The 23,514-nt window shown below is 43.7% G+C and overlaps 1 protein-coding gene across 24 annotated transcripts in view; it reads left to right on the plus strand.

The window, feature by feature from the left end:
• The window catches only part of FBRSL1 (fibrosin like 1), a 505,508-nt gene that overhangs the window by 167,576 nt on the left and 314,418 nt on the right, over positions 1 to 23,514 (plus strand). Inside the window, exon 1 of one of the 24 annotated variants that reach the window (XM_068208774.1) lies at positions 15,160 to 15,252. The exons of the other annotated variants lie outside the window; for them this stretch is intronic. The gene's annotated coding sequence lies outside the window, so the exon portion shown is untranslated. Of the gene's footprint in view, positions 1 to 15,159; positions 15,253 to 23,514 lie in introns of those variants that run through there. 24 annotated transcript variants of the gene reach the window in all.

Raw genomic sequence — 23,514 nt, forward strand, 5'->3', positions numbered from 1 at the left:
CTGAGCCAGGTGTTTCTGGAATAATATTTTACCTATTGATATCTGTATTGGTGAGCATCTTCTGCTTATTGCCCTGGCCTGGCTCTGGGGCCTTGTTTGTTGTTGAATGTGAAGTGCTGCTGAGAACCGGTCCAGCTGGGGATTTGGTTTCCTGCTGGTTGAACTGGTATTTGCAAACACTGAAGGATTAGCAGTGTTGTGATTTGCAGAGCTTTGCTCTGCAGAGGGGAAAGCTGCTGCCATGGACCCATCCCACACTGGTGAAGTGCTTAGGCACCATCTCAGGCAGATCCTCACTGTCAGGGCAGTGTTAAAACAAGATGCTTAAACCCTTCTAAAGCTGCTGATTATTGAACAGAAACACTGAGCTCAGGAAAGCTATTAGTATGCCAAACCAGCCTTGTTTTCTCACTTAATTTTAATATGAATGACTTTATTTTAAATAGGTGCTGGTAAAAATTGGGAAAAGCTTTCTGAGAGAGTTTTTTCCTTGCTGTTAGAATAACCTCATTTCAGGCTGTGCTGTGAGACTTTGTGGCAGCTCCTTTTTGTTGGAAGGTTGCCCCAGGTGACTTATGGTTCATGCACTCTTGTAAGTGCTATTAATTTGTGAGGTTTCAGTGGTTAGACTGAGCTGCTAAGTGGGCTCTGAGCAGATAATGAGGTCAAGCAGGGAAGAGAGGAAAGAATTCTGCAGGTTCCCACTTGGCATTTGTACCCAGGTTGCACATTTTATGGAAAAGCGAAGTTCCTGTAAAGTCATAATTTTGCAGAGGTGATTTACAATGCTTGTCCAAGCCTGAAAACAAACCTAGTTGTTCATGCTCTGTGGTGCTGCTCTTGAGATCACTGCTGTCATGCTGAAATGCAAATTTACTGCTGTTTGTTTTGGATCATTTTGTGCTGCATTAGAATGAAGAAACTACTCAAATGCCGGTCCTTACTCTCTGAGGGATTTTGCAAGGTGGAAAAGCACTGCTTAGGACATTTTATAAAGAAAACAGGTTATGAAGCATAGGAGGGTGCAAAACTAGCTGTAGAAGGAGCATTATTGTCGTGTGTTCAGTCGCTGGAAAGCCTCAAATACATCAGCTGAAGCAGTTTGCAAACAATTGTCTTCTATATTTTAGTCTAATCAGCTCCCTGACTTTGATCTTTTAATAATCTTCATCTTTTCGTTATATCACAGAGGTCCTAGGTTACACAAGGGTTTTGTATCATTTCTGGGATTTGATTATCCATTACATTCACTCTGAAAGTTTCAAACACAGTCATTCAGCATGTCCAGGGTGGGAGGTAGCTGTAAGTACCTCATGAGAGGCTCTCTTTTTGCATTTTGAGGCAGGAGCATGACCCTACACTCTTCAGAGTTGACACAAGTGGAGCCTTTGGTGGATGTTAAGTCAAACCAAGAGTTAAAAGAAAGCCCCATTGTTTCTGGCACTCACCAGCAATCCTGTCCATTGAAGCTTTCTGTGTAACACCAAATTTTTGCAGAAGCTACTCTACTGTTTACCTTTCAGGTGGTAATTTCAGTGGGATTATTGATGGTGCATATAGTGAAGTGCTAATGTAGGATCAAGATCATGTAGGATCCAGATACAAACAGAGTGTTCTGCAGAAGGGAACTGGCAGCACTGGTTCTGGCCTACAGCCAGCTGCTCGTTCACAGATGAATCAAAGTTACTTGAAGAAACCAGGCCTTGAAAGGATCTCTCTATTTCTGAAAGCATGGTATGATTTTTAACAGCTGTCTTATTGACCCGGGTGAGGAAAGCTTCAGTCTTTTTTAATAGAGCAATGAGAACATGCCTGTTCAGTAATACTGCAGATGGCAAATGTTTCTGTGCTATGCAAAGTCTGCTGGGCGAAGGTGACCGTGGTAGTCATAAGACGTTTTCTGTAATAGCACACTGTGGTTTCAAAATGTGCATTTACGCTCCCTTGACACTTATTTTTTCAGTGCTCAGGGTTTCATTAACATTGTAGTGATATCTTCAGTTGGATTTGATTTGCATACAGAATACTTGCTTAAAAAGGGGCTCATGGCTGAGTCTTCTGTTGCTTTTTGGCTGATGTGTCTTTCCTCCTGAGCTGCAGCTCAGTGAACAGCACAGAAGTTCAGCATTGTGATGTTTCACTTGCCATTAATTTCTTTGAGAGAGGGAATTAGCATTGTGGCAACCTCCTCTTCTGTAAGCACAAATACACATGGAATAAATGCATCACTTTGTGACTTTGGGTCTCTTCCAAGACATATACTGGGTGATGGTATAATTTGGGTTTTTGCAACGTGAACGAGTCCATGCTGGAAAACATGGGTTATGGGGAGCCTGGGGAGGTGTTGGAAGTGAAGAAGCTGTTCAGGTTGGTGTGGTTAGCAGCACTGACTGAGGCAGTGGCTGCAGGAGGGGTGCTGGGGCCCTGCAGTGACAGGGGCAGTAAATGGCACTGGTGTCCTGGGTGTGCAGGGCAGTGCTGGGCGAGTGCTCACCTGTGTGGAAAGAAAAGAGAGGTGTCAGTACAGAGAAGCGGAATGTGTTCTAAAACCACTGTGGTCAAGGAAATACGTGTGTTGGTTGTGGACAGGCTGGTGCCGGAGTTCAGTGGCAAGGAGGGATGCAGAAGACAGAAAGCCTTTGGGATGATGGCACCGTGTGAGCACTCTGAGCTGACTTCAGAGTCCTCCTTTTGGATTTACAGGGCACACAGCTCTGCAGAGGCACCATCCAGCTCTCCTGCTTACCTAGGCAAGGCACAAATGTGTCTGCTCTACCTCAGGTGGTGGTTTGAGTGCCCCATTGAGCTCTGTGAGGAATGTGGCTTTTCCCTCGTAGCTGCTCTGGGAAGAGCTTGGAGAATCACTTGTTCCTGTAAGCATGTCCTTAATTCTGGGTGTCTGAGCATGTGACGACATCTGTACTCTGCTTTGCTCAGGAACCTGCTTGAATAGAGTTGGAATATTGATAACAAGTAAATAAATGTGTAAAAAAATGCTTCATCCACCCTGCAACACCCATTAGTATCGGTGTTATTTATAGCTGGTGTATCAGAATCCCCTATAAGAGGTGGGAGCTAATGACACTGAGCAAATTGCAGGAGGGTTTTCTTGTTTACATTGGGCTACTGATGCCTAGAAAATAAAGGAGGTAGCTTAGCTATCATCAGCTGAAGTCACAGTGCTTGTTAATGGCAGGGTTTGGATATCAAAGTGTGTATCACCAAAGTAAAAATGTGGAAACTTAATTCTGTGTGCCTCACGTGTTGTCTGTTACCAAATATTAGTCATAGGCTACTACAGCAGTAAACTCAGTCCCTTCCTTCTGAAAGTATAACCACTTGCTATAACCTTCATAAGTTTTAATTAAAATGAGCATGCAATGATTTTGGGATTGAATCCAATTTCATGTGCTGTTTAAATTAAGAAATAAAATTATTTCCATCAGGCTTTTAGTTCAAGGCTTGTGACTGCTGGATCATTTCCTTTTTCATCAGTTTCTGAGTTTTAAAATGGCTTATGAACTTTAGTGAAATCATTTAGAAATGGATTTTATGCGGAATAGTTAATAAATGGATAGCACAACCATGTAGTGAAATGAATCTTGTTTGCATCTCAAGCAGCACAAATTTAAATAAAACGCAGGGCTTTGCATAACAGCATTTGTTTTTAATGCTGGCAGTATTTTTCAAGCCACCTCCAACGTCCTTCATTTTTCACCAGGATATCTTTGGCAGCAAGGAGGATTTTCAGGGGCTGATTCAAGGTACATAATTGGAGCAGTGAGACTACACACATAAAGTGTCAGTTAATGGATGAGGCTGGTTTAACTGTAGGCTGCTCAGAAATAACCCAAGAAATACTTCACTGGTAGCTAATGCAGAGGTGTAATTAGACTTCTACACAAGTGTAATTAGTCTGATTGCATAGAAAGAAAGACAGTTCATGAGGTTTTTCAAACGTGTGCAGAGACATTTTGTCTCAACTGCCTTGTACCTAAGCTTCTGCTGTATTTGTGTTGAAATTGAATAAATAAGCACATTGGTCTTTAGCTGGCAGTTACCTGTAATCTTCCATCCTTCCACAGTGGGTTTTACATTGTTGCTTGTTTATTTTTAAGGAAAGCTCCAATGCTGCCATGCCCAGGCCAGGGCGAGGCTGTGTCCACATTCAGCTGTGGGTCTTTAAAACAGGGAGGGGGTAGAGAGTTCTAGGGAGAAAAAAAGGAAAGCCTGTTTCTTGAGAAATGGTGTCTAGGTTTATTTTACATTTGTTTAAGCATTTGTTAAGTGGTAAAGAGGAGGATGCTTGCAGTAATCTATAGTCATTGCTAGTTGTGAGCATACAGAAATCCAGAGGAAATGTACCCCTGAATCAGGAGCATAAAACACAGGGCTGTTTCTAGCAGTATCTAACAAGGGAAACAATTTCTACTAAAGAAGGCAAATGTGCTGCACAAATGAGGGACACTGAGGGGATGCTGTGGATTTCTTTACATCAGCATGAATCAAAAAGTATAAAGCCTTCCAACTGGTGTTGTGTGTTCTCTGGATTCGGCATGACTGATGAATAGAGGTAACATGCAACATTTAGTGCTTATAAGCTGATGTTTTAATGAAAGAAACCCACATTTTAATCAAATATGGGCTATGTCCCCACTCCTGTTCCCAGTATCCCAGTGCATGGCCAAGAACCTCTCTTTGGACTAAGGTTTTAATCTTAATTTTGAAAAGACTGAACTAGAGATCAATAAATTAATAACTTTCTTAATCAACTAGGCATGAGTTCATCCTTAGTTCTAGTTTACTTCCCTGTTGAGAATGGAGTTAGGTGAAGTTTCAGCATCATTTTTCTGTCTATGTACTTAGATAGGTAAATAACTTCAGTGAAAAATGAGTCTCACAGAGAATCATCTTAAGTCTGCCAGTTTGTATTTCCACACTTGAGTATCTCTGAATGCTTTTGTGGAGTAAATCCCAACATATGGCTCAAAGTCGATTATAAAATACAGACACTTTTGTGTGGTTATCTGGCTCCATTCTTCTCCCAGCTCGGTAATGGCCATAACTGCTCTGTCTGACAGCTGTGCAGTGACTTAGAGAACGAGACAGTGGATCCAGTCCAGCTCCCAGAGTGCCAGCATCTGCACTCCTTGGCTCCAGCTTGCTTTTGGCAGTCCTGACTGAGAAACCACTGATTCATTTAGCCGAGAGAATGAAGCTGAGTCTGACCCTTAGAGGATCTGCTGCTGGGTCAGTGGAGACCCACACTGGTGTATTGGGAAAGTTCACACCTTCAGGCCTCCTGCTGTGTTCTCCTGTGTGTAAATGTGACTTCAGCGTCCTGGAATACCTGTGCAAGAGCAGGGCTACTGTCTCTGAAACCTCTGGCTGCAGTGGTGCCCTGTATCACAGAGGAAAGGCCCATGGGGTTGGTCATCTCTAATGCAGGCTTTGTCTTTGCTGCAGAGACAGAAAAAGAGGGAAGAGTTCCCATAACCAAAGTTAGAGAACAAGAAAGCAGACTACAGTAAGTGAGGAGGTGGTAACAGGAACTACATGGTATGGAAGGGACAGAAGAGAAGCAAATCTCCTATACCCTCATAGGGCTTGTTTTGGGTTAAGACCTTGTTGCTGTCTCCTGCTAGTCCAGCTTGCTCTTATGTGACCCTTAATTTCCAGTCTTTGCCTTCTCCACTCACATTTTTGCTTTCTTTTCCTGGTTACTGTGGGTTGTACTGAGGGATAAAAAAAGCAGGACATCATATGTGCTTTGATACTGCATAGCATTCAAGACACATGGGCCCAAAAAACAGAGCTAGGGGCTTTATGGAAATGGTAAATATTTATTTCCTCTCCTGAACTGGTCACATTTCTTAAGCAGAACATTCCTGACCAAATCCTTAACTTTGGTGGTTTTTAGAAGACCTCCCAGTTGTTTCCTTATCCAAGATAACAGGAAAGAATATAGAAGAGCACCATCCTGAGTTGCTGTTACAGGCTGGCACCCTCTAGCTACCTTTAGCTGAGGCTCTTGAGCACAGTGTAGCTTATTTTCTCTAGTTTTGTTAAGTGGTAGCATTTATTATCTGCCAGGTGCTGGTAAGTTGTGTGATTACAGCAGCTTGTTTGTCTTTGCCCTCTAGCTCAGATGGCTCTTGTGGGCCTCCATAAGTGAAGAAACACCATCTGGCTGCTGCTGCAGGATGCTGGGAGATTTCCATCTTTCAGTTCTTTCGAGCTGGAGACTTTCTTTACATTTTAGAAAGCCTAGGGACACTTCCAGCTCTGTTCTCCCCTGGTTTCTTTCGGAGCTGAAGAATGTCTCATAGCCTCTTATTTCCAGCCACTTGCTGCAGGCAGGCATTGTCAGAGAGCATTAAGTGTTGGGAGCTGACAGAGCTTTTCAGGGTTCCTGCCTCCCTGCTCTCCTGGTGGCTCGCAGGGGAGGACCCTGGTGGTAGCTCGGTGAAATGTCTGACAGAGAATTGTTTTTCTGAAACGCTGCAGATGTTACCTAGCTGAGCAAAGGTGGGTGTTCTGTAATTCCCCACACACACAGCACGCAGGGCTGTTGTCAAGAGGAAAAACCCATCTTCAGTGAGGGGGGTGTGTGTGTCAAATGAAAAGTTATATAATAGCAGCTCAGATCTGACCAGGCTTTTGGGTCTAAATTAGTATTTATACCAAGAGGGAGAGAGAGAGAAATGGATGTAATGGTTATTACTGTGCAGAGCTAAAGGTAGCTGGGGGAGCAGCAATATTAAAGCAGGTCAATTCTCATCCCTCTACCTCCTCTGCAGCTGCATTAAAAATGGTTTTTATAAAATACCTATTGTCAATCTAATGAGGTAATGTAATGTAGCCATCTCTCTGTATCAGCTGCATAATTACAGGCAAGAAGGAAATCCTTTCCAAAAAGAAAAGGCAATAAGATAAATGGGAGAATTGCTCAGGATGGGGGTGGGGGGTTAAGGGTGAGCTCTGTGGGTGGAAATGTTTGTGCCTTTGCATATGTAATGCTGCCTGAAAACCACCTTCACAGGTTGTTTTTCCTCATCCACCCTTCAGTGGGGAAAACCAGGGTATTATTTTCCCTTGAGAAATATAAAATGTTTGAGGCTTCCCCCATGTCCTCGTGTTAGAGGCTCCCGGTGGCACAGTTTGTGAAGGAACTGCTTGCAGTGGGGCTCATCCAGCCCCGAGTGTGTCTGTGGTTCTGCCATCAGGCTCCTCCAGGGTGTGGATTAAAGCTGGCTGGGGGAATGACAAAGCTGCTTTGTTGCAGCTTCTGAGATTTCAAAGTTTGTTTTGGTTCAATGTTGCAACAAAAGGAAAAGCTTTTGAATATTGTTTGCAACATAAGAGTGTGTTGAAATACCTAATTTTGGGCAGCCTGGGTGAGGATCAGCCAAGTAGCTGCCAGATGTAAAATGGCTGGAGACAGCTTTGTGCTAGAAGAGCAGAGACTGGGTATTGTATTTTATTTGCCTGGCCTTTTTTCTTTAACACAGCACTCTTGGCATCAGAGAAAATGGCATTCTTGCTTTGTTGCCCAAAAATAGCCAGCTAATAGCCACCTCCAGAGAGAGATTTCTCCTTAATGCTACATGGGGGCCATTTATTGCATACAGTTCTGGAGCAAGGTATTGTTTAGGCACTGAGCTGGTCCTGCTGCCTCTTTCCACCTGGCTTCTCCCTAAGGCCAGCTTTCCCTTGTGGCAGGACAACTATGGCTTAGGGTCAGAGTCAACTGGGTTTTCTCTTAGTGGTTTAGTTTTGGTTTCGTCTTTTTCTTCCACGTTTTGGGAGTTTTTTAGCCATACCAATTTCCTGATGTGCACCATCGCCTTTGCTGAGGTGCAGGAGCAGCAGTGACCTGGGGAAGATCCCACATTTCTGGCCTCTGTGTGGGTTTGTGTTGCATTGAAGTCCCTGTAAAATTACCTCCCTAAGGTTGTAGTAGTTATCAATATTTTACACTCCTTAACCTCTTGAAGTTGAGATATTTTTGATATGAATAAATCTCGGCCAGATAGGGGATTTCGAGGGAGGAGGATGAATTGCATTTAATAAAATAATCCATCTCTCTCTTCAAGCCCCAGTATTCTGTTTGGAGCTGCCTTATCCCACCACAATGGTTTACAACAGCTAAAACAATCATAGGTGCAGTGTGACTGCAGGTTTGTGAGTTGAGCAATACTCTTCCACTGTGGACAAGACAACCTGCAGTTTTAACAGCACATTAAAGAGTTTTTAGTTTTCAGGCAGTACAAACTATGACAAATTGTGATTTTTTTCAATTAAAATCAATAAGACAGCAAGCTAAATAAAAGATTTAACAGCAGGTGGGTGGTTCAGCTGGTAAATTGATTTCCTTTGGGTGCAGGTGAATGTGCATCATGGTGCTTCTGTCATTAAATAATTGCTGTGGTGAGAGACACAATCAGCTTTATTAATGTGAGTATTCTTGTGGATATCTAACATAAATCAATGCCTGCTGGAAAACTTTGTGTAACTGGTTAGAGAGATGTCAAAGCAATATATTAGTGAGCACTTTACTAATCTTTGCAAAGTGGACTAAAAAGTGTGTTGACTGGAGAGGAGTAGTAAGTGTTCATGCTGTCCTTTCCAGAGTAAAATCAAAATAAAGTTTACACAGGCTTAAGAAAAAAAAAACCCTACAGGATTTACAGCTCTCTGTGTTGGTGCTACTGTGGCTTGAATGCCTGATCAAAAACAAGATTGTATTGTTTTAGTAGCACAACTGAACAAAGTTCTGGATACTTCACATTTGGTAATGATTTTCAACTGTGGAAAGATCACAAAGTAACTGGCATATTGTGAATCAAGCTGGTTAATAATACACCAGAAGTGATAAGATACGAGGCTGAAAAGTCCCTGAATCTTTACCTTCCTTATCTCTTATCACTCTCCTTAATAGTTATAGTTTTAGATTAAGTAACCTCTCATATCATAAAATAATTTATGGTTTATTGGTGCATGATACAATTTTGCTTCCTATTGCCTTTTATTGAGCTTTCAAAAATGTCAAAGGTCAGCTTTTTTATTTTGTCCCTTGTAGCAAGTGCTTTTCAATTCACAAGTAAGAATGTTGTTACTTAAAAGATACTGATACTCACTTTCCTGGTCGAGGTTTAGAGGTGGGTAAACCAGAGCAGAGGACTTTCAGTCCAGCAGCCAGGGTTAGAAGCCAGACACATTTTATTCAGGTTGCTGTGCTCTTCTCTGTGGCTTTAAGAGCTCATTCCTCACCTCAGTTTCCTCCTCTGCAAAATGGAAAGAAGACTCAACCACGCACTTTCCTTACTGTGGCTCTGCTAGTTAAATATTTTTAAAGATTTAGGGGATGGCAAGTCTTCAGTGTTAATAATTAACCTGCCTCTCTAATTGTCCTGCTCTGTAGCTTTCACTTCTCCAGCTCTACATTTTTCTTTTTGTTCATCTTTGCCACTTCCAGCATTTCTTGTTCTCACTGCAGTGAAGAACAGCCTTTCCCTGGCTCCTGGGGGCCATGCAGGGCTGTGTCAGCCCAAACAATCACAGACCCTGGTGCTGTGGGAGCTTCTGCCAGGCTGTGGCTGGGCAAGATGGGCTTTCCATGGCAGTCGGGGGAAACAGACCTGGGGACCTGGGGCTGCTGAAGGTGGGAGGGAGGAAGGAAATTATTCTGGTCCTGCCTTTCCCTTCAGTTTCTCTGTTGTGTGGGTGCCCTAGCATGATTGCTTGATTTCAGTTTTGACTACTTGATTTCAGTTTGGTGAGATGGTGGAAGATAGAAGTATTTTTTTCTTGTTATTTTCCTTATTTTCCAGCTTACTTGGTTTTGTTGGGGGTGGTAGTTGATGTACACAACTCTATGCTGTACTCTAGAGATTCCAGTTCTGTTTTCAGTCCTTGTTTTTACTGAGAAACATTTAGTTATTTTACTGGAATGTGAAAATACAGTGCAGACTCTTCTAATTGCTTAGGACAGACCTCCACCTGAAGGAGAAGCTTGAACTGCCCAATGGCAGTAGACTAATCTTCTAATGGGAGATTCTGCGCATGTTTCCAAATCCTCTATCAGTTTGTGAGTCATATCAGTATTGATTAAAAGCTGTTGTGTGATGCTAAGCATGGAGCAGGGGTTTAGGATGATGATGGTAGTATCTGATTCTCTGAATACAAAATTGATGTTAATGAAAACATTTCTGGAGCTTGTGAAGTTAAGATCACAAAGGGGAACAAGAGTTCTGAGTCTCAGCTGTTCTAACATAGAGCAGATGGTTAACTTGCCTTCTAAATCTTTGCTAAAATTGAGTAAATTCTCAGGACTATCTATGATCTTTCAACCCATTCCCCCTTTTTTTTTTTTTTTTTTTTTTTTTTTTTCATGCTAGGAACAGAGTAATTTGCAAACCAGATCCAGGCTGTGGAAAAAGAAGGATTTTGCAACAGTGGGAAAGTGTGAGTCAGAAATAAGACCTCAGGTTCCACTTGCAGCATTTTGCCTGCTGCAAGTTGGTTTGCTGGAAGCTGGGAATTCTGTCCTTGAGGCAGTGTGGAAGTGAACTGTTTAATGCCTCTTCTCTGGTAGTTTCAGATGAAGTGCAGTATCAAAATGCTTAGTCGTGACATTCTTCAAACTATCCCAGCAACATTGTGAGAAATAATGTTATTCTGAGTTATTCTTTCTTGTAATATCAGTACTAATTTCAATTTCTCTGAAATTTTCTGTTTTCTAGTCTCTCACAGAACCTTGAGTTTTGTTTCAGCATTTCTCATGCATTTTCTTTTATTTCCTTCATGAAGAATTCAATTTGCTGCAGCAAAATAATCTTAGTACTGAAATAATAGATATATTAAAGTTGGAATTACCTTGCTGGCAATAAAGGACAGAGTTTTATTGTTTGCTTATCAAGGGGGGTTTGTGTTTATGAGTTCTCTGAGAAGTAAGTGCATTACATTAGAACTAAATTTAACCTGGCTTCGTAACAGCAGCGCACATAGGTAATCCATAAAGACAGTTCAGATTTATATGGTAATAGTTTAAAGAAGTTAAAAAAAAAAAATAATTCAAGGGCTTTAATGTTTTTTTTTATTTGACGATGAAGTTGTTGGCAGTATTGATAAAATAGATGAGTGTAGCTATTTTTAAAGATTTCCACTAAGAAAACCCAAACAACAGTTAATCAATAGGAAAACCCTTGTAGATGGAAAGCATTCCTAGTCATCCAAGGAGGAGCTCAGGCTGCAGCAATTTGGATAATACTGATTAAAATCCATCTCTGTCTCTTAGGTAGAAATGAATGTTTCTTTTCCAGACTGTATAGCTCAGCAAAATCAAGTGTTGTCAGCAACAGATTATAGGCCCTAAGTGTTTTATTCTTAGGTCTTGTAAAAAGTAGAGGGAAAGAGCAGACCACTTTACAGGTAATTCCATTTTCCAGGTTAATTTATATCGGATGAGCTAGAGCTTTTAGAAGGAGCAGTCGCATGTCAAGATTAGAAGCTTGGATTGACCAGAAATGTATAGTGTAAAGGGGTGAGTGAGTAGTTGGGCAGCTTCTATTGAATTTTTAAAAAGTCATTATTCACTGTGATAGTACTGGCTACTGCTTTGTAATCTGAAAAACCTGATTTGAATTAAAAAAAAATCAAGAGGGTCATTTTCTTGAGTTGAGCATCTTCACCAGCCTTGTTCCCTGAAGCACAGAAGTCTTTGGTTAGTGTGAAGATCAGCTTGGCAACTCAGCAGCTCAGCACCTGACATTCTTCTGATCCTTTGCAATTTAGGAATTTTCATGTGTGAAGGCACTTAATATCAATTGTTTCAGGTAACAGCATGAATAACCACTCAAGACACCTGCTCCTCGGTCTCCATCTGGCTGCTGGTTTTGTGGGTACAGTGTCTCTGCTGTAAACTTCTGGATGGAAGATGGCCTAATAATGATATCAACTGTAAAACAGCAGTTAATTAGAAGATCATTAATTAAGTTCATTTAAGTTACAGGCAGTAAGTTGCATCCAACCTATTCGTGTGAGGGGAATATAGAATAGTTAATTCCATTATTACTTTGCCAGTGAGAGACTAAGGCTGTGGTGTGGGACAGAACAACTACAGAGGGAGGAAGAACTCATTTTGTTTGGGGAAGTGTAGCTTCTGAAAGAGCTTTAATAATGGCCAAACAAATATACTCACTTTTGCTTGCTTCAGAAATGCCCTTGTTCATGCAACGTGACCTCACATTTTTGGACAGCTCTCAGTAAAAGGGAATCTGAGTTCTTTTCTATTTTGTTATGAGGTATTTCCTTTCATTTGTTAATTCGGTTCCCCAAATCGCCATCAGCAGCAATGGTCTCCCTGTGTTCCAGTGGCTGTGCAGACACCTCACACTCGTTCCTGCTGGCTCTTGACCTTGGTGTTGTCACTGGGTGCAGAGGCAGCACACGGGGACGGGCAGTCCCCACTGCCACGCGGGGCCATCGACCCGAGCAGGTGGGCACGGCTGAGGCCGGGGTCGATGCGCTCTTTGTCCAGCTCAGCACAGCTGGGTGGGGAATTGTTTCCATATGCTCTGCTTTAAAGGCAGGCTTTTGCTCTCAAGGGCAGGCAAGGAGGAAGCAAATCTACAAAGTCTGAGCAATGTAGCTTTAATTGGAGTTGTACATCTTGATGGAGCAGAGGTGAAAAGGAGGAGACCGTATGGTGTAACCTTTATTTTTGTGAAGTTCCCTGATAAGCCATTGATTTGATAAGAAATACTGCTCCATTGGCTGAGCTTGCAGGGTGCAGTTCCCTGATAAGCATGTGTTTACTGTCTGCCATAAATGCCTGAAGTGACAGTTTATGGTGGGTTGGATTGGATGTTTTAAATGCTGAGTGGCTGCATCATAACTGTGCTTTCACAGGCGAGCTTGCTGTGCACTCAGGTTGGCTGGAGAAACAGGTAGAACTGTGATGTTCATTCCTCCTCGGAGCAGAGCAGTTGGACCCACGGTAATGCACAGCCCTTGCAAATATTACATAAAAGGAACTCATTAGAGCACAATATCCAGCCCAAATAACCTCCCAAAAGAGCCTTGCAGGAGGAACACAAAGATGATGTGTATTTTGATACAAACTGCGTGGCTTTTATGACCAGGTGATGACTTTCCTTCTGTGTGGTAGACACGCATTCTGTCCAGATCTTGATGTTGCCTCCTTTAGAGCAATATTCATACACACCCAGATTTTCATACCCAGTGAATCAAACTGGTGGGTTTCCTTGATGTAAGAGACCCAATGCTTTCCCAATCAGAGGAATTCAGGGATGAAAAAATTATTGGTTTTCACAAGGTAAGAGAAAAGAAATAACTCCTCTCTCTTACGGCTAATGAAGGCTACCATGGTATATTTATGGTTCTGTTCCTACCTGTGCCGGATAGTTTTTCTAGAACTCAGGATATATTGTGATTTAAACTGAAGACACTCTCTTGTATCTTTAACCACATTTAAGTCCTGTAATGTAAACAAATTAGTTTGTGTTTCATGTTAGACACTGATTTATAGAGGAAAATGGGAGTTTGCATCCGGTGTGTCTCTTGAATCATTAACTTTTGATTGAAGAAAGGTTTTGAAATAGGGTATAAAATAATTTTCCATCTTTAGCAAACATATTTCTTGGAGTTTGCAGCATCTGGTTGGTTCCCCCCACCGCTGCCCCCGGTGTGCATATACCAAGAAATCTTGAATTCCCTTTCCTGATTTTGGAAGCTCAACCTGAGGGAATTGAGCAATTTCTCTAGTTTGCACTGCTCACTTTCTGTTCATAGGAAGACACCACCTCTGGCACACTCAGTGACAGCAGCACAGAAGGGACCTGGCCACAGGCTCCTCCAGGAGCTGTCCTCTGGTCACTTGGGTAACTTTGGTGGCTCTGCTGCACTTGCAGGTGCTGGGTGTGCCCAGGGCCATTGCACAAGAGCTGAGATTAGCTCCCCAGTCCCGTGGGAGCTGTGGAAAGCTCAGGGTAAACTACTTTGGTTCTAAAGCTGCTCTGCCTGTCCTGTGTGCATAAACATTATGTGATATAGGCTGCTTAGCACTGGAGTCATAGCAATGTCTTAGTAGCTTAATATCACTTCTCTGCTCCAGCACAGAGAGAGAAATAATGAGGAATTTTGTCAAGGCAGTGTCTAGTGACCAGAGGAAATGACATCAGATGGACTGATGCTTCTGTCTGGTAGAGGTAGATGGTTTTGTTTTGGTTTTGTATGTCATTTGCCAGCTACCTTTAGCATGAATAAGTGTTTTCAGATGTCCCATATATCAAAGTCTGACCTGATGTAAAAAGTCTGATGCAAGAAGAAATGTAGAAAGAGACACTGGGTGTTCTGGCCAGCGAATGATTTGGTAGATGAGCCATTGAGCTAATCCTGCCTTGTGGGTGAGGTGTTCTAGGTAAAAATCCCATGGGACTACACAGAACATATTTCTACTGTGTTACACCCAGTCACGCCAGGGCCAGGGCTGGTCCTGCCTCGTGTTTGCTGCCTTTGATTTCCCTCTCCTCTCCCACACAGCAGCTTGTGACAGATGCAGCCACCACTTTTAACGGGACCTTTGTCAAGCTGGGGAAAATGGCACTTGAATTCAGAGAGAAAAAAATGATCCTTTGGATGAAGCAAGCCGGCGGTGGTGGCTGGGCTGCGCGCACCGGAGGGCAGAGCTCAAAGGGCACCTGCCTGTAACACCAGCATGGCAGGAAGTGTGCCTGGCTGCAGGAGAGAGAATCTGGCCTTGTGTTTGGAAAGGAGCGAGGAAGAGAGATTAGAGGTTAAACTGGAAAGGGTGTTAAAATATTCTCAGTCTATGATGGCTGTAGCAGTGGATTTAAATTGCTGAAATTACCTTGTCAGGATGCCTTATCAGCTGCTGTTCTAGTGATTGTTTGGTTTAGATAAGAACTGGAGTGTGATAAAGCCTTGATAAGAGTTTAGAGATTACAGCTCTTTTGAAACTGCTGGCACTTGCCAGGGGCTCTGAGCTACGCTTGGATTTATTCCACTACATTTTTTTTTTCTCTCCGCCCCCCTTCTCTTCTTTTGTTTCATGTTTTTGTTGAAGTGCCTAAGCTGTTGGTTTAGATCCTCCTTATTCTGAGCCACGCAGCCTCTTGTGAGCACTGCTGGGGAACGGGTGCATGTGCTGGAGGAGGGGAGCCGTGCTGAGGAGAGGAGGTGAATGCTGAGGGAGAGAAGAAGAACAAGGTACTGCTGCCCTCTTGCCATCCCATCCCATTGCAGGCTCTGAGCTGTGCAGTTTCACAGGCTGTGAGGATACAGAGGGCTGGGTACCACAGCAGGCTCCGGAGCTTTCTGCGGGGCACTTCCCAAAGTTCCTGTAACAATCTGTTAGCTTACAGCAATGCATTGAATGGGGATGTAAAACACCAGCCCTTAAAAGTCTACACTGTGCTTGTGGCAGCACGTTTGTGTTCTTCATACTGTTTTTGACTGTATTATCTCTTGGGGTTTGTGATTTTGTGGGGTTATTTTAAAATTGAGAGTAGTGACAAGCCTCCAGTTGAACTCATCCCATCTTCATGCAATGAATGGGGCAGAAACCAGTGTGGTGTTTTTGTCTAGTTCCTATTGAAGGTGATTTCTATGGTATGGCAGTATGGCTGTATTTTGGTCCTGCTTCTCTGATTGCCGAATAAATTAGGCAATCAGCAGCTCTTGCACATCTCAAAGAATATGATTCTTAGTTTTCCAGAATAATTCAGATTGGTTTGGTTTTTTTGTGTAAATATAATTTGAAAGGAGGAAGCAGAGGAACTCCTAAGTACAATGAAAAATAAGGAAAATTTTGAAGTTGTAGGACTATGGCTAGAAAATGGAAACTGAGGTTGAATTTTTGTAGTGAAAACCCTTTCTAATGTTTGCTTTCAGTTTTCTGCTTGTGCTTATTAGGATTAATAGTAAATCAGTGCATCCAGGCATTCCATCTCTACTCATGTGTTTTTAGCCTATCCAGCCAAAGGATAAATTTAAAACATTATGAAAAAAGCATGAGGAAGAAATATTGCTGCTGTTAGATGGGTATTCATCCTGCTGCTGTTGTGTGAACCTGAAGATTCTTTTGTCCTGTGGTTATGAGGTTTAGCTCTGCCAGGAGCTGTGTTCAACTACAGCTGAAGTTACAGAGAAAGCGGAAGGTGTTGGTGCTTCCCTGTCTTGGTTACTTGTGCTTTTCATCCAACCAAAGAGTCTTGAGACGTCAGGGTGGTTGCAACTCAAACCTGCTTCTTACAGTGTGCTTGAATTTGGTTTTACATTTGGTTGTGGTTTGTGTAGCTCAGTGATTTTTTTTTCTTCCCCTTTAGTAGCAAATCTGGTGTGTCCCCTGTTCCACTGGTCAGCCTGATAACACACTAAGTCTGCTCCAGTTGGCTCAGGCACAACGTGTTCTACAAAGTTCACAACAAAACTTTGGACCACATAAGTTTGACTATCTGGGGATATGTCAATAATTGCAACACAAAGTACCAGGGGAAACTGTACTCTGGAATAACCAGACTTTGCTTCATTGCTGGCTTTGTTTTTGCTGGGTTTTTTTCTTTGTTTTTAAACGGAAATGCTTCTATTTTTCCTATAACATGGGAGGAACTTCTCTGGCAGTTGACTTACTGAATATATGCCCATGTCTGCCTGCAACTGCTGAAACATGTCATCTAAAAGCACCAGTAATTGAAATTTAAAGGATTGGTAGTTCTCTATATTAGTATATTTCAAAACATCAGTTTTAAAATATCGCTGCAGAGTGACCACCTGAATTCCTTAGGGCTGTAAAGGAGGCCTGTGAAAGAGGAATTTAGCAACAGATGGACCACAGCAGAAATACTACTCCAAACTATTTGAGTTATCAAATCTAATCAAATAATAAAAACGTACAAATAAGCTATCCAGCAACCGAGATACTTAATGAGCACTGGTTTAGAGTCTTCTTAATTGTATTCAGGCACTCATGGGCTGTATTTGCAAGTCTGTGTTTATGACTTGAGACTGTACACTTTGTTTTTTCCTCTTAATGAAAGCTCAACATTTCTTTTGTTCCAGCAAATTTCAGAACTTAGAAGATGATGCCAAATTATCACATGCCTCACTACAAAACAAAGAGCTGGCAGCATTGCCTTCCTAGGGGAAACTGGAAATATCCCAGGCTTGCTCCTGCCATGTTCTAATTTGAGGTTTAACGCTCTGTTAACATCAGCCCACGGCTGCATCCCTCGAGTAGATGTGGGCTGGGACTGGAGAGAGCCAGGAGCACTGCACTGGCCTCTGCACTGCATGGGGATGGTCAGAGCCAGGAGCTCAGAGAGGACTGGCACAGGGAAAGCAGGGTGGCTTTTACCCCCCGGGTCAAGCTGTGGGTGAGGATTGCAAAGTGAGCTGCAGTTTGCTCTGTGGTGGGGTGATTGACAGCTAATTGTCCATCAGAAGATTGCAGTCAGTGGCTTGGGTGAAAGTGGCCCTTGTGGGTCTTTCCTTCAAGATGCAGTTTTACAGAGCTCCTGTGGACACAGTCTCACTGGTTCTGTGCGAGAAGAAGGTGTCAGAGCCAAGGTGAGCCATTTCAAAGCATTCTTTGCAAAACTCAGAAGTTTTGCTTTTTACCTTAAAGTTTCATTTTGAATCTCAGCTCCATTCCAGATGATGCTAAAAGAGAAACTCAGCCAGCTCTTCTGGGCTGGAACTTACCAGCAGAGGTCTTGCAGCTCACAAATGGTTTGCAGTGGGAAAAGGCAAAAGTGACAAGTCATTCTTCTGGTTGTTTAGAAGTGTCTTAGGGAGAGTTACACTTCTGCAGGCACAAGAGCTAGATGTTCCTGCTCTATCCCCCTGTTGCTATCTGGATGTTTCAACTAGGACTTCTTACAGAAGGAGATCTCAGCTTACTGCTTCCTTCAGCACATTCTGCTTTGGCAATTAGGAGGTAAACTCTGCATTACCTCTGTGATTTGGTGAAAATAGTGACAAGACGGTGGTGTCCCTTCCTCTGGAGCCTGACTCTGAGTTATGATGATACTATTCTTGAAACTCTTTGCAGATCCTACATGCAAGTAATTCTGTTACTGTTCTCTGCCACCAAAAAGGCTATAACTCAAATTGCACAAAGGTTTTAATACCGGTCTCAGTGGTTGCTGTGGGCCCTGGCCCCATGTCTGTCTGGAGGAAAGGGTGGTGACAGAACTGCATGCCCTCAGTTTGCTTGTCCTCCTCTGTGTGTGTGTGTGTGAAAATGGAGCATATACATGAGGAGGGTCTAACTAGTGAAACCACAGTGCTGTTACGAAATGCAGAGAGGCTCAGAAGTTATGCCTCTAAAAGATCTGGTTTGTGACCTGCTGGTCACCTTTCTCATGTCTCTTAAGACATGAACAGTCTTACAGTAAAAACTAAATGCAATTACAGTGCTCAGAACAGCTTCAAAGCGGCCTGGCTAATTTTGGGTTCAAGTTTGACCCCAGAAGCAGGTCAGTTGCATGGGATGGTAGGCTTACATCTTGAAGATTATGACTAAACCACACCAATTTATTTAGCTACAGTGAAGAATTTGAGTTATTCAGGGTTGGTTTTTCTTTTCCTTATAACCTCTCAAGAAAGGCAAACTTTAAGCTACCACACACAGCTGGTGTTTCTAATAAGACACAGATGTGTTTTGGGATCTCTTCCCATCTCCTGCAACATTTAAATGTAGATAAATAGAACTTAATCAGCTATAAATAACAGCGTGTCATGCCTGTGGATCACTAACCTTCTCTGGGACTCCCACAGGACTAGGGTTAAGCTTAATTACTTCAGTCTACTGCAAACAACAGAATAATCAGCTGTTGGATATTGCATGGGGAAAGGTGGAGGGAGCATAAGGAAGCAAGTCAACATCCCTGGCCAGTGACTTGATGCCCCAGTGCTCAGTGCAGGATATTTGGAATGCTTCAAGACCAAGGGGATTCTTTTATTCCCTGTTTCGGTTTCAGTGAACAGGAGGTTTAATGTCATTACTACATCTGTGAGTGTTGTTTTAAAAACAAACTCAGGAGGTGCCTATGAACTCTTTTTCCCTCTCCTTAGGGATATCTTCTTCCCCTCAGGGATAACTGCTCAGACTTGCTGTATAAAAAGGTGGTGATTGTGGTTGTTCAGCTCTGTTGTAGATGAAGGCAAGTTATTCCTCTGTGGCCCACTGCATGTTGCTAATTTAGGAGGGCAGATTGGTATGTCTGGTCTGGAGTGTGGTGGCCGTCAGCCGTCAGCCACAGGCAGTTCTCCGAGGCTGGAGGAGTCAATGTCTGTCAGCTTCCAGCCCTGGGCTCTGTGTGTCTGGCCAGGCTGGCAGGCATGGGAATGTGTTACAGGGCTGCTGTCTTCTAGCAGCTTTCTGGTGGAGCAAATGTGAGGCAGATGGTGGTGAAACCACTAAGACTAGTCGTCCATTGCTGCTGGGCCCTGCTCCTCCTGTCCAGGCACTGCTCAGCTCTTTGCTCAACACACAACTTTGTTTCCACACTTTGGAGGGACCATGGGCATCACTCCTCCAAAGGACAGGCCATGACAAGGGAAACTGCGATGTCACAAGCTGCTCATTGTTGGCATTTATACTGCTATTTTTGGCTAATTACCACTTCTCTCAAGAGCACTGGTGAAAAGATACTTGCTAGACATTTTTCCCTTTTAGTTTCTGTTCCTGCCTGATGGTTAACAGAAATGGGGCTTGTTATTTCATAACCTTTTCCCAGCTACAGTAAGTTTGAGCCATAGATTTGGTTTTTTACAGTAGATTTGATTTACAGCAAAGCTGTTTCTGCCCCACATACCTGCTGTCCAGTAACACAAGTGTTGGGCTTTGCTGCGCAAAGCCTTGGGTGATTCAGCCAGAACTCAGGGCAGTCCTTACAGCTCTCCTGAACAAAAGGGCCTCACAAGGGCTGTCTGGAAGAAAAACTGCAGTGCCTGGCGTTCAGGGTGTGATTTGTGGTGTGGATTGTATGCAGTTCAACTGCAGGGACTCTGGGTTGGGTTTGGCTCAACACTCCGTGGCTTTCAATGTCTGCTACTGTCCCTGCCCTGCTTTTCTTCTCAAAGAGAGAGCAGGTATTGGGTGTGCAACTAACACAACATTACCTTTTTGACTTTTTCTCTTTCCTTGTGTCCCTGTAAGCTGTGTTTCCTGCATGGGAAGGTAATTAAAGGTTTTATGAGGGAGGAGGGCCATACCTGGAGGGCTGTGCTGGGGCAGAGCTGGCCCACGGCAGCCCTGCCACCCCTTCCTGCACACAGCCCCAGCTTGTTTGATTTCCCCTGCTGCGGGCCAGGCTCGGGAAGACAGGGGAATATTTATTTATAAGCTGTCTGTACAGATGTTTTCGTTGTGGTTTGCGGTGCATTGGTGCCACTTAGTGGGAGGAGAATTGAATTGACAGCTTTAACTGTGCAGGGGAAAACAAGGAGAGATGGGTTTCATATTCCAGCCCCCCTCCACCTCCCTGCAGCATTTCTGCAGTTTAAAGACAAATCCAAATCTGCTGCTAGCCACAGAGCTGTGGTGGGTTTGGGAGCTGGCTGTAGGCAGAGTAGTGCTGGCAGGCTGGGCATGCATTGACCCTCATCCCAACAGGAAAGCTGCATGGGAAGCACGACAGAATATTAAGCAAAATAGGCTTTGCTAATAGAAAAAGCTAATCCAGACATGCCTTGTGTGTTTAGCAGCTTTTGGCAGGCTTAAAAATCATCCTCTCTCTGTTAGGATTTCTATTATTTTAGGTGTAGCAGGAGGATGATGGATCAGGATGGTGTTAGCTCTGATTCAGTTTTGGAGGAGCCAATCTATACAAAACGTTAACAGTGTTTATTCAAAATCATTTAACTAGATTTTGTATTGATTTCCCTACAGAAAGGCCTGTGGGAAAAAAAAGAAAACCCTGTGCTGTGATATTTGTAAGCAGTCTATTCTGCTCCCCCAGATAAATGCTTATGTCAACTAATGGTGCCTGGAAATGGGCTCGATGTCTGCTGTTGGCAGTCATGGGCATGGCCATCAGCCACATGTCCCCATGGGCCTGGAGAGTCATGGTGAGGGTGCAGGGGAGCACATGGCACTCAAAAGGCTTTGCAGCATCCTCTGTTGTGTGGGGGGGGTGTTCTACCTTGTCAAGATGCTCAAGAACATCTCGTCTTTGATAGGTATCTATGTATTTTTGTCTTGTGTAGGACGGGACACCTCGGGCTGGTTTTACCTTGAGTTGAATTGAATTACTGAATTGGTTTTTTGTTGTTTGCACATGGGCTCCTTACCCTGTTGAGTCATTTCTCTGTGCTCCTCGTGCAGTGGTGCATGTCCCTGAGCTCCAGAGGCTCTGAGCCTGGGTTTGGAACCCCTCCATGTGGGGAACTGCTGCTAATTTTAGTGAAATTTCTTGGCATGGAACAAGTTCCACTTTCAGGCCTTAAGAAAACACTGTGTGCCCAAGGATTGTGCTTACTGGCTTTAATAATACCTTCTGTGGCTTTCATCTGAGCTGGTCCCATGACCCTCAGCAGGAAAAGCAGCCCTGGGAGAGGCTGGCACATCCCACCTGTGGAGATGTTTCCTGGAGCCCTCGGTGGCTCCCTGTGAGTGCTGTGGAGCTCGTGGCTGGGACAGGAGGCAAATTAGAGCAGCTGTGGGTGCGTGTCCTGGTGCCACCCTGTGAGCTCTGCTCCAGCCTGACCTGTGCTCGCTGCCCGTGCCATTCCTTCCCAGCTGTGCAGCTGCCAGGCTGACAGTTCCTGGGTGATGCTCCTGGGGCACAAACTCTTGGCTCTTGTGCCTGGTTTTGAACCCGTTTGTGCCTCTGTTGCGCTCTCACCAGAGGGCACTGCACAACATGTCGCAGCCTAATAAATAACCTCTTAACCTGCTTAGCTGCTTTATGCTCAGTGGCATGTTTTACAACGTTACCTGGAGTCCTTGAATGCTGGTTCCCATGGCAACCTGATATAGCATTTTTATTCTTTATTACTATCACTGTTTTATTGCTGCCTTGTTCAAATGTGCTGTCATCTTTATTTTGCCTTGGTGTGTGCGTGCGAGCCACAAATCTGTTTCTCAGAATTATATTATTAAACCATTTAGTGAATTTAGAAAAAGGGTGGTGATCTGTCACTGTCGATTTAATATTAAATGGAGAAGCACACCATAAATGGAAACAAGCTAGAAAGAAAAATAAACTAGCAACCCGAATATTGATAATACAGACAGTTTAGGATGTTTGATGGAGGTGCAAATAGTTGGGTAAAAGCAAATTAATTGAAGAAATGCTGCTTCTGTAAGGGAATGTAATAGTCTTGTGAGAGGGCAAATTGACAGTGTCCAGATGTTCTTAGGAGTGGAGTTTGGCCAAAGATTGCAACAGGAGCAAGAACCTCAACTGTCTTAAGATGAAGCTTAAAACATTCAGAGAAGCTGTATGGCCCAGTGGGGAACAGCCAGAAATTAAGCTGGTAGTGTGGATAACTCAGGTTGTGGATAACTCATTGTTTGCACCATACTTAGGCTCCATTGATCCTATGGCTGATGTCTCCTGCTTCTCTGCAAGGGTCAGGGAGGATTTCTTCTGGGTGACAACTGGGCTTCACGAGTGGGGGCAGGAGAATCAGCTTTGCTGGAGGATGAGATGGGGCTGGAGATGGGGTGCAGGTGCTCCCAGGGATGTTCAATACAAAGTTGCAAAAGGCAACCATTGACAGATTTGGTGTTGGGGAGGACTGGTGGGATTAACCCACACCTGGGTAGAGAGTTTGCTTCCTTCTCAGTGCAGGGCACAGTGTTCATCTGCTGGGGGATTGTTTGGGGTAGCTGTGCTTCCTGTGGGACCAGCCCTGCTGCATCCTGGCTGCCGGGGGCTCCTTGGGGCCGGTTAATCACAGCTGACAGCAGGAGGGGGTTTTGTGCAGGGCAAAGACTGCGTTTGTGGGAACGGCAAAGCAAACAGAGTTAAAGGCAGGGTGATGCTGTGCACACAGGAGCCAGCTGGCAAACCCCAGATAACAGATATCTTCCCAAGCACATGTTGGAGCAGTGCTGTTTTCAATGGCTCCCTTGTAGATGCTGTCGTCTCCCCATCCTGCTCGAAGTATTGGGGGCTGCTATAAAAATATTTGTTCTTTCTGAGCTCCTCTGTCTAAGTCACTGTTTCCTATCGACTGCTGCTGTGAGTGAGGCACGGCTGGAGGATTTAAGTATCCCCTGTGCAGAGAGAGGATGTTGAAAGGACTGAGGTCAGGGCTGACTCCTCCAGGGTGATCTCCCGTATCTGAGGAATGGAGAGGCATCATTTGGAAAGGTATAAATTATCTAGGACAGCACATAGAATTTTACAACCTGTACTTAAATCCTTCATTATGTCTTCTGCCAGCAGCAAGGCGGATTCTGCAGCCCTTTCTAAGGACACTGAGCTGAAGATTCAGATGCTTTGCAGGATGTCTTGT

The sequence above is a fragment of the Anomalospiza imberbis genome, chromosome 18, assembly GCF_031753505.1.
Source record: "Anomalospiza imberbis isolate Cuckoo-Finch-1a 21T00152 chromosome 18, ASM3175350v1, whole genome shotgun sequence".
Lineage (NCBI taxonomy): Eukaryota > Metazoa > Chordata > Aves > Passeriformes > Viduidae > Anomalospiza > Anomalospiza imberbis.